The sequence below is a fragment of the Lytechinus variegatus genome, chromosome 4, assembly GCF_018143015.1.
Source record: "Lytechinus variegatus isolate NC3 chromosome 4, Lvar_3.0, whole genome shotgun sequence".
In the NCBI taxonomy this organism is placed as follows: domain Eukaryota; kingdom Metazoa; phylum Echinodermata; class Echinoidea; order Temnopleuroida; family Toxopneustidae; genus Lytechinus; species Lytechinus variegatus.
Window position 1 is genome coordinate 42,343,358 of NC_054743.1, and position 18,725 is coordinate 42,362,082.

General features: G+C 41.6%; 1 long non-coding RNA gene across 1 annotated transcript; it reads left to right on the forward strand.

The window, feature by feature from the left end:
* The first annotated feature begins 12,930 nt into the window (after positions 1–12,930).
* LOC121414094 lies at positions 12,931–18,090 on the forward strand. Its single transcript, XR_005969804.1, has 4 exons — positions 12,931–13,060; positions 13,712–13,868; positions 15,611–15,736; positions 17,276–18,090. It is a non-coding gene; the product is annotated as an uncharacterized LOC121414094 (long non-coding RNA).
* The last annotated feature ends 635 nt before the right edge of the window (positions 18,091–18,725 follow it).

The following is an 18,725-nucleotide window of genomic DNA, read 5'->3' on the forward strand; positions in this document are numbered from 1 at the left end:
TAATCCCTTGAATTATCCCAGCTAGAGCTGAGCTTAGCCCTAGCGACCTAAACTCCTCAAAGGAGCATACATTGATGGGGATTTTATCTTCCCCGTCCATGTTGTCTTTACCCTGATTGGTGTTACCCTATCCAGGTCCAGTTAGGCTCAATACTAAGCCCAACAAAAACCCTGTTAAAATTATCCCAAATTTATTCAAAGAACTAGGTCTGAATCCAACCCAACTAAAATCGCAAAAACCCTGTAAAAACTCACAAGTATTAACCAACTTGTCTTAATTGTTTATTTAATTTATTTCCTATATTTTTCTTCTAGCAACTAATTTACAAAAAAGTCTAAAAGTATACCCTAATTAATTTGTATGGTTAGGCCCAGTAATACGCCCGACCTGAAACCTACTAAAATTATTTAAACAAATTCGGTCCCAATGTAAACCCAATTTATTTAATAAAAGCCAGTTAATTTCAGCCACCAAAAATTATAAAAACAGTAAAAGTCCAAAAATATACCGTTAACAGTTACTGGTTAGGCACAGTAATGGCCCCACCAAAAGCCTGCTAAAGTTATACAGAAAATCTATCCCACAAAATTAGGTCCAAATGCCAACCCAATTTATCGTATAAGATTCTTTTTATTTGTAGCAACTAAAATTATTAAAACCGGTAAAAGTCCAAAAATATACCTTTAACAGTTACTGGTTAGGCACAGTAATGGCCCCACCAAAAGCCTGCTAAAGTTATCCAGAAAATCTATCCCACAAAATTAGGTCCAAATGTGAGCCCAATTTATCGTATAGAATTCTTGCTTTTATTATTAATTAAATTAATTTAGTCCGGTTGTCACTAATAGTTTACACTAGCACTGCCAAAAAGAATAATTTTAGCTCTAAAAATATTTATATTAACCTTTAAGCCTAACTTATCTGTTATTAATTTACCTCTTTATTTTATTAATCCTCGAAGCTGGTTCTATCACACTGCAGTTCAAGTTCAGCACACAAAATATTTTATGCACGCCGAATCACCCCACACTCTCACCAAATTTTTTTTTTTTTTTTTCTGAACTCCCCACTACAGTGAGTGGGTGGGTTCTCACACTACGCCACCTACGCCGCAAACACCCTACACAGTATATCAACACGTGTACACACGTCCTAGCCCAATCCGAAAATATTGGCTAACCTTGTTCTAGATCTAATCTAGATATATCGAACAATGAACCCAGCTTCGAGGAGCAAAACAACACGCTAAAACAACCACTGCACTAATAATATTATAATCGAAAAATTATACAATCAATTTCCTACCTATTTCTTGCCTCTAACACCTTCCGCAAGGCCAAAATCGTTCTAAATCTTAAATCAGAAATTTTCACTCGAAAAATGAAATGCTCAACGTTGAGTCGACGATTCTAAAACAAGATGGCGGCGGCACTGGCCGTAAACTCGGAAAATATCCCTACGCGGCTGCCCCGCTCCGTGGATCCCCGTTCCGAGCCGTTTTCCAGCCCAGCCGTATCACCCGTGCCCGTCCGCGTCAAGCACCCCAACAACAAAAAGTGCACTCACAAATCACTCGCAAAACGACACAAAATTCACCGAAACCACCAAAATCACAGTCAAAACACACAATCACACCAACGTAAAGCACTCGTCCACAACTGAAAACATATATAAAAGCACCAAACTAAAAACAAACTCACAAGACAACAACACGTGTATTCTTGCTTTAGTGGAATTTTCCGTCACGGGACCGGAACTACCATCAGTCCCCGCGACGAAAACCTGACCAGAAAAGAGAGGGGATGATTGCATAAAAATGCCCCAAATCAAGACTCAACGTCTCAACTCAGGACAAACGCAAACATATAACAAGGGACAATATTCATAGAATATACTTATTATGACAAGACTTTAAATTTAGTCCTATCACCCGTGATTAGCCCAAGCAAAAACTGATTAATCTCACTCGAGCGGCGACCATTTCCCCCCAACGCAGCGGGGCATAGGGATCAGCTCAACCGATGCGCAATAGGGGGCCGTTAGCTCGCCGCGAGACAATTATTCCCAAATTAATTTTATTTTTATTTTCCTTCTAAAATGCCCGCAAAAGCAAGCACAGTCAGGCTCGCAGCGCCACTGTAGCGGTCGCGCCCCTAGCTTGACCACTAGGTGTGGTATATGAAACCAAGTGAACGTAAAACAGATAAATACCTGTGTTTATCTGTAGAGATTCCTCAGGTGTGTGTTCTTCGTTCAGTTCCAGCTTCAAATACAACGTTCGTCTGGCTCCAGTATCCCAAGTGGTCCAGCGCCCTCTCTTGATAGCCCCGTCGGTAGTGAACCTGTATGGGGGTGGGGGTGACTTACTACAACAGAAATATAGGCCTATGATTTTATTGGAAAAACCTCGGCTCGGCCGGCAGTCATTTTGAGATTGAAAAAAAATGGTGCCCCAGTCTGCGCACCCATTCACTTTTGCACGTGATTTGGAGATTTTGATGAGAAAGGCTGCATTTTGAGGCTGTCATAAGAAATACCCAAATTTCATTATTTTTCCACCTTTGTGAGTCGGATTTTGCAATAAATATCTGTCTATGCATTAGATGTGTAAAGTTTGCATTGCGTATCTTTGATTCTACTAGAATTGCGCAGACTATGGTACCTTGAGCGAAGTTCGTGCAGGATCCACTCCACTTAATTACCACTAGGGCCTACACCATGCTCCACTTACACGAACTTCGAGACCATGAACTCGATCTGATATTCTGAGTGACAAAAGGTGGGATTTTATGGGGGTGAAATATGAAATTCATGCAACATCACGATCTTTACACAAAGTTTCACTTCTTTCCATGCTTCTATTAGTATTAGTCTCAAAATTGGTGATTTGAATTATAGCCTACATGAACTGTGATGAAGATCCTCACACATAAATAATTCACTGCAAATGATCGCATGCGGATGCGATATGCGCAAGGTACCGGGTCCGGTACAAGCTCGGACCGGGCCGTCCTCAAGCACATAGCCTACGTGTAATGTAGGCCTGGCTAGATCTATTTCTAGTCAACTTTATTCAATTTTGTACTTCTACATATGTGTATGTTAAACCCCATTAAAATCTAGGTTTGGACCTATAGGTCTAGACCTAGATCTAAATCCTGGCCTAGCTTGGCCAATAGTCCCTTATTATTGGCCAGCCTAGCGAGGACAGGCCTACATGCAAATAGCAACAGATCTAAATGTTACATTGTAATTGCAGATGTATGTACAGTTTGTGAATGATCAGAAACTAATTTTGAATCTGAGATACAGGAATTACATTTAGGTTGACTTCATGTAAATTCCCCACTGTGCACAGGGGAATTTTTTATTGAGAATTTCTACAATTTATCCACTTATTCCATCAGTTCTCTATAGAATAGTCAGATAACTTGTGTAATAATTAATGTTACTATTCTTGATCTTTGATTCATGTTTATCACAGTTAAATGTTGCAGAAGATGAGCACGAGGAAGACACCTACTGGATGCAATAGTACTGTTGTAGTAAGTCACCCCACCCCCATACAGGTTCACTACCGACGGGGCTATCAAGAGAGGGCGCTGGACCACTTGGGATACTGGAGCCAGACGAACGTTGTATTTGAAGCTGGAACTGAACGAAGAACACACACCTGAGGAATCTTTACAGATAAACACAGGTATTTATCTGTTTTACGTTCACTTGGTTTCATATACCACACCTAGTGGTCAAGCTAGGGGCGCGACCGCTACAGTGGCGCTGCGAGCCTGACTGTGCTTGCTTTTGCGGGCATTTTAGAAGAAAAATAAAAATAAAATTAATTTGGGAATAATTGTCTCGCGGCGAGCTAACGGCCCCCTATTGCGCATCGGTTGAGCTGATCCCTATGCCCCGCTGCGTTGGGGGGAAATGGTCGCCGCTCGAGTGAGATTAATCAGTTTTTGCTTGGGCTAATCACGGGTGATAGGACTAAATTTAAAGTCTTGTCATAATAAGTATATTCTATGAATATTGTCCCTTGTTATATGTTTGCGTTTGTCCTGAGTTGAGACGTTGAGTCTTGATTTGGGGCATTTTTATGCAATCATCCCCTCTCTTTTCTGGTCAGGTTTTCGTCGCGGGGACTGATGGTAGTTCCGGTCCCGTGACGGAAAATTCCATTAAAGCAAGGAGAATACACGTGTTGTTGTCTTGTGAGTTTGTTTTTAGTTTTGTGCTTTCTTATATGTTTTCAGTTGTGGACGAGTGCTTTACGTTGGTGTGATTGTGTGTTTGGACTGTGATTTCGGTGGTTTCGGTGAATTTTGTGTCGTTTTGCGAGTGATTTGTGAGTGCACTTTTTGTTGTTGGGGTGCTTGACGCGGACGGACACGGGTGATACGGCTGGGCTGGAGAACGGCTCGGAACGGGGATCCACGGAGCGGGGCAGCCGCGTAGGGATATCTTCCGAGCTTACGGCCGGCGCCGCCGCCATCTTGTTTTGGAATCGTCGACTCAACGTTTAGCATTTTCTTTTCCGAGTGAAGGTTTTTGATTTAAGATTTAGAACGATTTTGGCCTTGCGGAAGGTGTTAGAGGCAAGAAATAGGTAGGAAATTGATTGTATAATTTTTCGATTATAATATTATTAGTGCAGTGGTTGTTTTAGCGTGTTGTTTTGCTCCTCGAAGCTGGGTTCATTGTTCGATATATCTAGATTAGATCTAGAACAAGGTTAGCCAATATTTTTGGATTGGGCTAGGACGTGTGTACACGTGTTGATATACTGTAGGGTGTTTGCGGCGTAGGTGGCGTAGTGTGAGAACCCACCCACTCACTGTAGTGGGGAGTTCAGAAAAAAAAAAAAAAAAAATTTGGTGAGAGTGTGGGGTGATTCGGCGTGCATAAAATATTTTGTGTGCTGAACTTGAACTGCAGTGTGATAGAACCAGCTTCGAGGATTAATAAAATAAAGAGGTAAATTAATAATAGACAAGTTAGGCTTAAAGGTTAATATAAATATTTTTAGAGCTAAAATTATTCTTTTTGGCAGTGCTAGTGTAAACTATTAGTAACAACCGGACTAAATTAATTAATTTAATAATAAAAGCAAGAATTTTATACGATAAATTGGGTTGGCATTTGGACCTAATTTTGTGGGATAGATTTTCTGGATAACTTTAGCAGGTTTTTGGTGGGGCCGTTACTGTGCCTAACCAGTAACTGTTAAAGGTATATTTTTGGACTTACCAGTTTTAATAATTTTAGTTGCTACAAATAAAAGAATTTTATACGATAAATTGGGTTGGCATTTGGACCTAATTTTGTGGGATAGATTTTCTGGATAACTTTAGCAGGTTTTTGGTGGGGCCATTACTGTGCCTAACCAGTAACTGTTAAAGGTATATTTTTGGACTTTTACTGTTTTTATAATTTTTGGTGGCTGAAATTAACTGGCTTTTATTAAATTGGGTTTACATTGGGACCGAATTGGTTTAAATAATTTTAGTAGGTTTTAGGTCGGGCTTATTACTGGGCCTAACCATACAAATTAATTAGGGTATACTTTTAGACTTTTTTGTAAATTAATTGCTAACCGGAAATAAAAGAAAGAATTTAATAAGGTAAATTGGGTTGGATTTAGGCCTAGCTTTTTGAATAACTTTGGGATAACTTCAACAGGGTTTTTGTTGGGTTTAGTATTGAGCCTAACTGGACCTGGATAGGGTAACACCAATCAGGGTAAAGACAACATGGACGGGGAAGATAAAATCCCTATCAATGTATGCTCCTTTGAGGAGTTTAGGTCGCTAGGGCTAAGCTCAGCTCTAGCTGGGATAATTCAAGGGATTAGAATGGATCATGGGGAGATAACCCCTGAGCTTTTTGGGTGCAGTCCAGTACTGTGCAACAACCGAGAGCTAGCGGCAAGAGTAGATTTCTCGGGGGGCACCCAGGGGGAGAAACTAGTATTTTCACTACCCCCAGGGGGCGTCCCACTATGAGCACCCCGTGCAGGGAACCAGACCCGAATGGGGCGGGGCCAGGGGGTGCTTATCCATATGATCATTACCCACCTGCGGCAAGCCAGACTAGTGGGTCCTGGGGCACCAGCCCCTCGCACCCACTACGGGGTGAGTGGGGGCCCGAGCCCCCAAGCAACCGAGGGGCAGGCATGGGGGGTGGTGTAGATCCGAGGGGCAGACCCAGGCACCTCGTATGCGAAGGGGCTAATGAGCCCTACGCAAGTAGATGCATGCAGGTAAGTGGTGATTCTAGCGAATGGTCAGGAGGTGATGACCTCCCCGCTAAGCACCCCTCCCAAGGGGGGAGGCAAGGGGCAGGTATAAGGACCAGGGTAGGAGATGGAAGGGGCTCCTCAGCCCCACCCCCTACCCCAGACTACAGTGCAAGAAAGGTGCGGGCGGGTATTACACGCCCAGCCCAGTATAGTTCGTCCTCGCCGCCTAGTAGTCCGGCGGTGTCACCTGCGAACTCAAATGCTTCCTCAGGTAGGGGGACTGGTAGTGGGTTACCATATTACACGCTGCCAAAGTCCCTCACTTTCGATGGCAAGGGTAACTGGAGGGCTTTCTTCAGGAAATTCACCGCCTTTGCTGATCACCACAACTGGACGGCCACTGAGCGTGTAAGCCAGTTATATTGGGGTCTGAAAGGGAAGGCGGAGGATTATCTGCTGATGGTCTTAGACCAAGAGCCAAATTTGCTTTATGCAGACTTGATATCCAGGCTACAGCACCGGTTCGGGGAGGAAGGACTATCCGAATCCGCGCAGTTAGAATTTGTGGCGGCCAAGCAGGCACCCACCGAATCCCTGTCTGAATGGGCGGACCGGGTACTCCAGTTAGCAATGCACGCTTTTCCAGGGGTCGATGGCCCCTACCCACATAGACAGGTGGTCCTTCGCCTGTGCCAGGGCGCCCTCAACCGAGAGGCGGGGTGCCATGCACTCACGCGAAATCCATCTACTGTGGATGAGGCGCTTAAACTCATTGAGTGGCATCAGCACGTGTACCGTGCTATGTACGGGCGCCCTAAAGCAGTGTCTCAGGTTAATGGAAGGGAGGTCCGTGAAGTGGAACTGCCCCAAATCTCTAGTAGGCCTGAATGGGAAGCGAATAACGCGGCCCTCGAGCGAAGGATAGCAAACTTGGAGCGCAAGACAGAAGAACGCTTAGGCCACATTGAACAAGACCTGCAGCGTCTGGATGGGTTGGAACAGGACCTCAAGAAGGTCCTGGAGGCTGTTCAGACTAAGCCAAAGCTAGCGTACGAAGGTGGAAGGTCACCTGGTGGTGACCGTTGCTATGAGTGCGGCCAAACTGGTCACTACAAGAATAAGTGTCCCTTGTTTCAAGAGAATAGGGCCAAGGTGCAAGTTTCTTTTGTAAAGGACCAGGAGGGAAACTCCAGCGGGTCGGAGGAGGTGGCCAGCCCCCGGCCCCAGCGTCAGAGGCCAAATAGAGGGTTCCAAGCTAGCCAGTAGCTCAGAGGAGCCATCTGTCGGCTCATCTGAAGGAATAGCAAAGGGCATGCCGGAGCGCCTGATAGTCCCCGGGAACAACGCAACAGGAATAGCTACTTGTGTAGAGGGAATAACTGCGGCTGCAGCGGGGGATCCAGTTGGTCCCTCGAACACCCAGATATCAGACCGGGGCGAAGCCAGTCTGGAATCAGTTCCAGATGCTCTCCCTGGACTTGGGTGTGCAAGCGAGGTTGAGGAGGTAGTGGTGTGCAGGTTGGAGTCACGTTCTACTCTCAAGGTCTCAGTTTTTATAGGGGGGCAGCCAGTAAGCGCAGTTGTCGATACCGCAGCCGAGGTATCCATCATCTCGGATAGGCTCCTGCAGTCACTGGACTCCCAGCCCCGTAAACTGAGAGAAGTGATCCTGCATGCAGCGGGACGGGATATGAAGATGCGGGGGACAATTGTCGGTCCCCTTTCCATAGAGCTTGGGAACCAGGTGTTCTCAGAGGAAGTTTATGTAGCCCCTATAGCTGATCATATGCTCCTGGGGCTAGATTTCCTCAGCAAACGCAAGGCTGCAATTCACCTTCAAGATCCTCACATGCAGCTGGGAGGCCAGAGAATCCCACTGTGGTACAGTGATGATCCTGGGCGGCAAATCGCCCGGGTTCATGTGCTTAAACGAGTAATTGTCCCTCCCAATGCAGTCAAGCGGATCACCGGGGTCTTAGATCAACGGTTAGGGGGTTTCATGTTCAATCCACAGGGAGGTTTACAGGTCCTGGTCCCTAGCTCGGTTCTCAGGGCTGGGGATACATTGGAGTGTTATGTTATAAACTCCACTGATAGGCACCTTAGGATGACTTGTTCTGAGGTGCTGGGGGAAGCAGAAGAAATAGAGGGGGAGATGGGACCTCCCACTGTGGATAAAGGGGTCCTTCAGCTAAGCGTAGATGAGGGAGGCGAGTTGCCTCCTCACTTGGAAATCTTGATCCTACGGGGGATCACTTGGCAGATTGTCCTGGCGTTCCTGGATGACGTAATTGTCCTAGGAAGGATTTTTGATGATCACTTGGACAACCTGGAAGAAGTTCTAGGTAGGTTTGCTAAGTTTGGGCTCAAATTAAAGCCCAAGAAAAGCGTCGCTGGGATTGCGGTTCCCTTGTACCGGATCACGGGCAAGCAGCCGTACTATTGGGGAGCGAAACAGAGGTCCTCTGCGAAGAATATAAGGCTTTCCAAAGCTGGGCCGCATTTGGCGAGATGGTGGACGATGTCATGCCTCTTGCGGGGCAGGCCGCAAAGGTGGGAATTCCCACTGGGCCAGGCCTGGAAGATTGCCCAGTATTTGTGCTAGTCCAGAAGGGTTCAGCGCATAAGTGGAGCCAGTCCTGTACAAGGCGGTCAGGGTGAGGCCAGTGGGCGTTACCGATGGGCCGCTGCCCATCGACCGGGTATGGGTGGAATGGGAGAAGGGTCCTACCTTTGGGTCAATCAGACTACGTGTCGAGTATTTCTGGGTGCAAGTGAGGGAAAGATTTATAATTCCCTCTAATGTACGTAAAGGGATTACACGAGCATGGTCAAGAGGGAAGGTTTCTCGCTGGTAACTTTAGTGCCGGCAAGGGTAGTCTCTTCAGTAGCTTCACCTATGGGGAGATCAGCTGAGTCGCCTCTTCTTTGTACCTTTTGTGTCCTTTTGTCTATGTTTTCTGTTGTTGTTTTTGTCTATTTAGGCCATGTAGGGAATGCTTCATGGTCCACTTTGGAGGGGAGTGTTTTAAATGGCCCTTTCCATATCATGGCAGCACTGACGCCCTCTTCCTGCACCTGGGGGACCTAGGATGGGCACTGGTGGGCCAGTTTCCCATCCGAACGGGAATGCTACGTTTTGCACAGCCCTGGTATGAGGGTGCTTCACCAAGGGAGGGACAGCGGCAGCTCACTGCTATGGGAAAGCGGAGCTTTCTGGGGAGGGGGGACCCTCCTGGGATATGGGTGTTGGGGTAAATTGCCAATTCGTCTACTGCCATCCCGTCCACTCACCACATGGTCTACATTCATTTCGTCTAATGCCATTTCGTCCATCAACATTTCGTCTACCACCCATTTCGTCCAATCACCATTTCGTCTAATAGCCATTTAGTCTAATAGCCAGTTAGTCTATAGCCAATTCGTCTACAACCATTTCGTCTACCAACCATTTCGTCTAAATCCATTTGGTCTAATGCCAAATCGTCCATTAACCAGTTCGTCCACCCTTCATTTGGTCCAATAGCCATGTCGGCTAATTTCAGTTGGTCCAATATCCACATCGTCTACTTATCAACTCGTCCAATTGCCATTTCGTCTAATAGTCATTTCGTCCATCAACCATTAGGTCCAATAATCAGTTCGTCTACCAACCAAATCGTCTACTAACCATTTCGTCCAAATCCCAAATCGTCCAATAGCCATTTAGTCTAATAGCCATTCGGTCCAATAGCCATTTCGTCTAATACAAATAATTTGCGTTATCCGAGGAGGGGAGCGAAATGACTTTAATACCTTGAAATTATTGATGATATTAGTTTAAAAAAACCCCTAAAAACTATGATGATAACTACTATCGCAAGGGTCGATTCAGTGGGTACAGCAATTCAGGCACCCCCATCCCCCCTAAAACGCACACACACACGCACACACACCCATATAAAAGGGGGAACTAAGATGGGGAAAATGGAAAAGGGTCCTTTTATTTTAATTTGTCGCTCAATTTTTATTTAAAAAAAAGAAAGGAGAATATTGTATTCCGATATCAAAATACGATAAACAGATGAAAGACAATTATAGCCTTTTAAAGAAATATTATTGATCAATATACCCCCACCCCCAAAAAAGAGCTCTTCCCGATCTGTCCTATCTTCTTTCCCTGTACTATCCTCTCCCTTTTTGTTCGTTTCCCGTCGCTAGAAGCCCGCCTGCGCCTAAAATAAATGTAGGCCTAGTAGTATTGACAATAACGATGAGTATAATGTTTGTGATATACTCATGCTGTAGCAATTAATGGATATAATAATAAGAATGATAATCGTCATAATGATACTAATAAATAATAATATTAATAATAATAATAAAATTCACAAGTACTACTTATAATAATAATTATGATGATGATATTACTAATATTAACAAAAATGATAATAATAAGGATAATCATAATAGAAATAATATACATAATTAAAATAATTACTACTACGTAGGCGCGGATCCAGGAGTTTACAGGAAGGGGGGGTATTGAAATCACTAGAGTAGATTTTTGGTCGCGAGTATATAGGCCTGCCGGGTATAATTATAACACATCCCTTTTGCGGATCTAGCTTTTGCTAATGGGGGCAGGGGGGGGCTGTTGCTCGAAAAATGTTCATTCATTTATATATTCCCCTGTCTGCGGATCGAAGAGGGTTTTTTCCGTGTTTTTTTTTTTTTTTTTTGCTTGCGCGAGCTGATCTTTTTTTTTTTATAAACATTTTATTTCATGTAGGCCCACTATTATTTTACACATAAAATCGTAGGTCTTGACACTGTTTGAAATCCTGAACATTTCTCTAGATTAATAACTAATGCGAGGATTGCAAGCGCGCAGCGCGAGCTGAGAATTTTCCATATACTGACATGAAACAGGGGCGTTTTAAGGACTGCGTTTAGGAATTCTTGAAGATACATATTTTACTTTTGTAAATGCAACATCACAGTGCGAGCTGAAATTTTCCTATATTCAGACCTCAAAACGGGGCACTTTAATCACTTTTTGTAAATTTGTACATAACTATAGTACACATCTAAATAAACAATGCGAGCGCTGGTCGAAATTTGTGATATTCTGACATGAAAATGACGTTTTTCCTCGCCCGTATCGTGTATGTATCGGGTATGTATAACCTCGATAAGACACACATTGCTTCCCCCTTTGGGTGGAAAACACTTCCATAATGCAAAGTAATCAATGACGAACAACACTAGTCAACAGTGATAAAATAAATCAAGAAGTTGAAGAGAATTGGTAATTAATTAGGCCCACAATCGCGAATAGAGTCGACTCGGGTCGTATAGGGCGCTAGTGCAGCATAGTAGACCAGTATGCGTATTAGACGAAATGAATATTAGACGAAATGGTGATTAGCCAAAATGGCAATTGGACATATTGGCTATTAGACCAAATGGCAATTAGACCAAATGATTGTTAGCCGAAATGAGTTTAGACCAAGTGATAGTAGACCAAATGCAGTTAGACCAAATGGAACATAGACGAAATGAAAGTAGACCAAGTGGTTATTAGACCATTTGCCTTTAGACCATTTGGCTATTAGACCAAATGGGAATAGACGTAATGATAGTGGACAAAGTGGCTATTGGACCAATTGGCAAAAAAATACCATTAGACCAAATGGCTATTAGACCGAATGATAATAGACGAAATGGCTATTAGACGAAATGGCTATTAGACGAAATGGTGATTGGACGAAATGGTAATTGGACCATGTGGAAAGTGGACCAACTGATGGTAGACGAAATGATATTAGACCATGTGGGTAGTGGACAAAATGGCAGTGGACGAAATGGCAATAAACCGGTGTTGGTACGGGTTTTGTATTTTTATATATATATATATACATGTATATATGCAGCTGTTTTTATACGTTTTGTACGGATTTTTTGAAAGAACCTCAGGGAGGTGTGAATATTAAGTTAAAAGTTATTACGGGTTTTAATGTTTTCAGGTTACTGTTTTTTGAAAAAGTTTAAGGTGTTGAGCAAGTTTTTTGCACAGTTGTGCCAAGCGTTTTGGACAGTTTTTGCAGTTTTTGTATATAAAAGAACAATTTGTTTGATGGCTAATTATGGAAAAATCATACTTAATCATGGGGAGTACAATTTTGCACAAGTGGTTTTTACCAAAATTTAAGGGGCCTTGTGCAGTATAGCAAAGGAGGTGCATGTATATGACAAAGCGTACATGCTGTTGCTAGTAATATACATTTGGATACATTCTGCGGGGTGTTTTTTAAACGTTTTGGAATTCCTACATGGGCTTGTTTTTGCTCGTGCCCAGCTGGGAAATAAGGCTTCCTGGTTGGAGTACTTGGGAGCGGAAAATTTTTTCCTCCCTCTACCTGATGTCTGGTTAAGAAACTCGAGGGTCCGAGTTTTATGGAACGGGGGGGACTGTTGTAGTAAGTCACCCCACCCCCATACAGGTTCACTACCGACGGGGCTATCAAGAGAGGGCGCTGGACCACTTGGGATACTGGAGCCAGACGAACGTTGTATTTGAAGCTGGAACTGAACGAAGAACACACACCTGAGGAATCTCTACAGATAAACACAGGTATTTATCTGTTTTACGTTCACTTGGTTTCATATACCACACCTAGTGGTCAAGCTAGGGGCGCGACCGCTACAATACTCATCACCTGACAACATTGTTGTTAATGTGACGAACCTCGGTACCGAGATATGAGTTGACTAGAGGAAACCCGCGACCAAGCACAGCAGAAATTCTTGACAAATATCTACAGCTTTTGGGAATGGTAAAATAACTTGATTACTTAGTGCAGTGGATTCGCATTATGAAAAAAAAAAATTTAATTTAATTGTTCGAAGTTGAACGAAGCATTTTTGGTTATGAATTTCCAAAATTATTCTCTTTCTTGCTTGAGAATATAGTGCAAGATCATAGGATCACTTACTCTGCCTCAGTGTTGAAAATTCAGTTGCATCTTAGTTGTCATAATTCTATGATTAGTGGAAAAGTTGTTCTGAAATCCGATTGGAAAGATTAAGTTATGTCTTCTTCCCATGAATGTCAATCTCTGGCGGGGGGGGGGGGATATTAATTTCCCCACCTAACTCCCCTTCCCCCCCTCATTTTGCAAATACTAAGTATTTTTCTCCAGTGGTTAATTACTCCAATAGTGATCAATATTTTTAAAAATGTGATAAATGGTTAGAAATAGAAAGGTCAATGTCAAAGCTCACTAGACTTTACTTGATTTGTGCAGTGTGTGCATGTGACCTAGGGTTTTTGTTACAAACATTGATAAGTTTTATTTTTTTATTTAATGAGCAATATTTAGCATGACTTTAATTACAATGTACCGGTAATGTATGAAAACATGGTATTGCTGGTAATTGTATTATGTGTTATACAGCTTATATATAAATACTTATTTCATTTTCAGATTGATCAAGACTTTGATTTAACAATTGATGCAGCTCCTGGTGCCCTTTTCACAATGTGGCCAAAGTTGTCCAGGCAGACTTTGGAATTTGCGGAGAAGATTAATCCAGGGTATAGAAAGATCCTAGGGGCTGGAGTGGACCAGAAAATGATGCAGAGTAAGTTTTAGTCTTATAGTTATACTCAATTCAAACTTACAGTAGCAGTGCGAAGACTTTTACAAAGCTGCATCAATTAGCATTTAAACTGCAAAAGAGGATATTTCCTCTCCAGGTGTGTAAGAATAACAATGCTTACAATTTAAAGTGAAATCAGTGTTCTTATGTACACCGAATCCTGTCCAACATAATTAGTATAGTTAATGGACCTCATCGAAACAAGCAAGTGATGTTCTACAGTAACATACACCAATTCAGAGTAATGATTTCTGAAGAGGAAGTAACACAGACCCTTTTTTTTTACTATCGTGTTGCACAAGCCATTAAAGAGAGATAATTGACTCTCAACATAATACCAGCTGAACACTGCGCACAGCATTATCAGCATTATTCACCATTATTGCATTATTGTGTAGGGGGGGGGGGGGCACTCAGTATATAATGCATAGTGGGTATGTGCAGCGGAGGGGACCCCCATTTTTACACTCAAATTTCCGTTCCAAGGCATAGCATTTTTAGCCTATTAAGAAAAAGAACAAAGAAAGCCACTCCAAGGCATATTATTTTCTTCTCGTGAAAAAGGAATCCGCTCCAAAGCTTCGCATATTTTCTGTTATGCCGTTCCGATCGATCTGCTACAATGAGTCGTAATTTTGAAAAAGCAGCCGCTGCAATGAACGCTGTCTGACCATTGCCTCTGTGCTAGCGCACCCGCCGCCCATGCTGCCGGTCTAGCTGCATGCACGTATGCCCGTTCCATAGGGATGCATGAAGGCACTCACATGCAGGCGACTCGTTCCAAGGACCCCCGATTTCACAAACATTTGTAGTTCTGAAGCCCGTTCCGAGGACCCTCCTTTTTACAATTAGCCCACTCCAAGGCCCCCGTTTTTTGTCTCGCCCGCGGCACACCCCCACCAATTTTTGGGTCGAGTGCCCCCCCCCCCCCCCCGGATTTTGTAGCAGTAATGCATTGCAGGAATTTCAAATGGGAACACTGACAAAACTTGAATAACTTTGTACTCAAGGCTTTTAATCAAACTTGGAGAGAAGCATGGTTATATGCAAATTTATTTCAATTTTACCAAACATGAGGGTCACCTCATGGGTCAGGCTGATGATGAGCATGGGTCAAAGTTAAGCCTATTAGGGCAAGTTTTGTATTACAGCTCATAACGTTTGATCCATGTACAGTGTATGCCCATTTTTTTTTTACCAAACTTGTATGGTAGATGTCCCCGGGGGAGTGGGGGGGGTTGAAGGTCACCTCCAGGTCAAATGTTACAGCAGGGGTTGAAGAACTTTTGGAGCTCATTGTTAGGATTTTGGTTTGTTTGTTTAAATTTCTATCATCACTCATAAATTGTTACCAATCTAAGAGAGATGATGTTCTTCAGAGATTTGAAGGTCACCTCCAGTTCCAAGGTCACAGGCAGGGGTCAACAAGCCTTTTGAATATAAAATGATTTTGTTGTATATTAATGGGTGATACACATTTTGGCTGAAATCACCATGGTGAATCCCTTTATTACCTTCAATCCTTATAATATCTCAATTATATACTTGTACCCATTCCACTTGTAAGATTGAATCTCACTTGCAGGCAAACACATTTAGTTTGAAAATGCTGATATCTCCTCACCTTCATCTTTCTTTCCTATTTTCTTTGCTCCCATTCTTATTTTGTTTTCCCTTCCTTCACCGGTCACTTCTTTGCTCAAACCGTATTTTCATTTATACAGGTCAACAATGAAGAAAATTTGGCTTTCAGTACTTCCTGGGATTTTGATCGGCAGAACGAAAGGGGAATGAGGCGAATTAAATGTGCCGTACTTCAAAGTCTTGAATCTTTCATCAATCTCCAATTAGTAAGTATTGATTATCATCTTACTTTTTCAAAGTTTTTATTTATTTATTTATATATTTATTTATTTTTTGGCCAATTTAGGTTAAAGCTCTGATTTTCCTGAACAATATTAGAACGTTACTGTTGGCAATCTTTGAGAGCACTTAGGTTTGACTGTAGCGCATGCTCACTTGACCAAGGCAAGTGAAAATATCAAAGTGCTTAAGTTGCTTACCCAAAAAGGTAAAAAAAAAAAATTAATGTGGGCAAGTAAAATTTTGACCCCAACATTGAAATCTGTTCAGGGCAGCTATCTGACTGTATTTGTTCTATCTAATAATCCTGATACTAAATTAAGTATCTCAATTCTGTAGCACAAATCATAACAACGGAATAAGTTCACACAATGACTTAGTCAATACCTATTCTGCATGTATGTCATGGTTGTTGATGTCTATGCAAAACTGCACATCTTGCGAAGACTTGAAATCTCCTAAATGCAGTTCTCTAAACTCAGAAAAATACCTCCTATGGTTTTACCTCAATAATGTAATGAGATCAACGCTGATTCATGTTATTTATTTTGTGGGGGGGGAGCAATAGAAGTCCTTCTTAAAGGGATGGTCCGGGCTGAAAATATTTATAGAGTAGAATTCACTGAGCAAACTGCCAAAAATTTCATCAAATTGGATAACAAAGTTATTGAATTTTAAAGTTTAGCAATATTTTGTGAAAATAGTCGTCATGAATATTCATTAAGTGGGCTAATGACGTCACATCTCCACTTGTTCTTTTGTATTTTATTGTATGAAAATAGGTTTATTAATTTTTTTCCTCCAAGAACTAGAAAAATTGGATTGACATTTCATTTAGTGCATTAGATATTGATTGCTGCAACTTATTTCATTATAAAGGAGACATACATTGTATTATTCACACAAGTATGAAATAATGAAAAAATATGGTTTTATGTAATAACATAAGAAAACAGAAAGTGGAGATGTGATATCATCAGCCCACCTAATGAATATTCATGACGACTGTTTTCACAAAATATTGCTAAACTTCAATAACTTTATTATTTGTTATCCGATTTTGATGAAATTTTCGGCATTTTGTTCAGTGAATTCTACTCTATGTATTTAAGACATGAATATTTTCAGCTTTTGACCATCCCTTTGAAGATATTGGCTAACAATACCACAATTAAAAAATCTGAGCCGCATGATTTCCCATGCTGAAAATCGTAAGTTGACCAGATTCACTTGCCCATTTCATTATACATGATGGCCCAAAAAGAATAGAACAATTTAGATCTTTAATTTCAGTGATATAGCCAAAGTGTCATTGTATTGGATATTTCTTTTTTTTTTGGTAGAATGATGTAATTGTCATGTTTTGTGAACCCTTGTCATTATGATTTTCGAAATATCATGTATTTCCCACTCCTGTATTACCAACCCTGCTCTTAGTATGTAAGGTATAATACAGATTATCCAACTAGATGTCTGTGTGATTGGTCTTCTACCCCCTTCGATTCTTTGTTTTGCACTTTATTTAGGAAGGAGCATGAAGAAAAAGAAGATGAACAGGAATTGACAATGGCGCGTTCCATACCTGGGAGTGATTGCACAGTGGCACCCTTGGACCTAATTTCACCCTGACATCAAGTTGGTTTTAAGGAGAACCATGAGAGAAATTAATAAATTAAAGTTTGCCGAATATCAAAGAATAACAGAGTTATGAGGCTTCAAAGTTTTAAATTTGTGACATGACATGCGAGCAGCTCCCAATATGTCAATCATGTAATATAAATTCCATAAATTGCCATTTTTTAATGGTTTTCATGATAATTAAATGGGTTTTTATCAGAAGCTTGTATGAAATAATGTTTCTGATAACATTGAATCCACAGGTAAAATCATTTTCCAATTTCCCTAGAAAAGGCACTTGTATAGAATTGATATCACATAAAATATGGGGAGCTGCTCGCATGTGAAGTCACAAATTTAAAACTTCATAACTCTTATTCTTGGTGGATTTTCACCAACTAACATGCAATGTCAGGATGAACCTTGCCTTTAAACCTTATATTGGCAGCCTTTCATTGACATTTACATACAGTATTTTAGGTTTTGTGAGCAAGTATATGAAAAAGGTGCTAATTAACACCTACTTCCCCTTCTTAACCCTAAACAGGCCGGGGGGGGGGGGGTTTAAAACAACCTTCCCCCAACATTATCTGCGATCATTCCTCTGCGGGAGATTTGTTGACCCTGCCACTCTCAGAGTTTATACTAAGTCTCGCGCATCTTTTGAGACCAAATTTACGATGCCCAGGTACGTTGTCCCGAAATTATGCAACATTTCGTAAGTTCATGTCTGACCAAAAATTGTTCCAAAACGTGATTTTGTCCACAAAGTCAATGCAAATTGAGTTTTCTCATCTTATTCATAAAGCTATGATTTTTACTTTAAACAGCAGAAGTCAATTGATTTTAGCATAATTATATGCTTCAAACAGACTGTGCTATAATATAAATCTGGTGAAAAAAAGGTTGAATTCCTAAAACAATAAAATACATAAGAAATTGATTTCCAAACTGAAGTTTTTTTCAATTGCGATTGTTAAGAATGCTACAAAGAATATTTTTACCAAAAATTAGCATTCTGGGAGCTTTATGGTATGAAGTGAATTAGAGCAAAAAAATATGATTTACCCATAAATTAATTCATATAAAATAATATCATTATTTGGAAAATTTTACCATACAGCCTTGTAGATTACATCGCACACTACCAGCGTGCAAATTGCTCGCGTGATCGGCAGGGGGGGGGGGGCACTTCCATTCACAAGTGGATACCTTGCGCGACCATGGGATCTCGAAAAGCACCCTAAACACGTAATTTCCATATTCGGAACATGCACCCCTTAACAAGTATTGGCTGTGAAACCCTACCCTTAACAACTATTGGAAACAAAACGATACTCTTGGCAAATATTCCCTGAA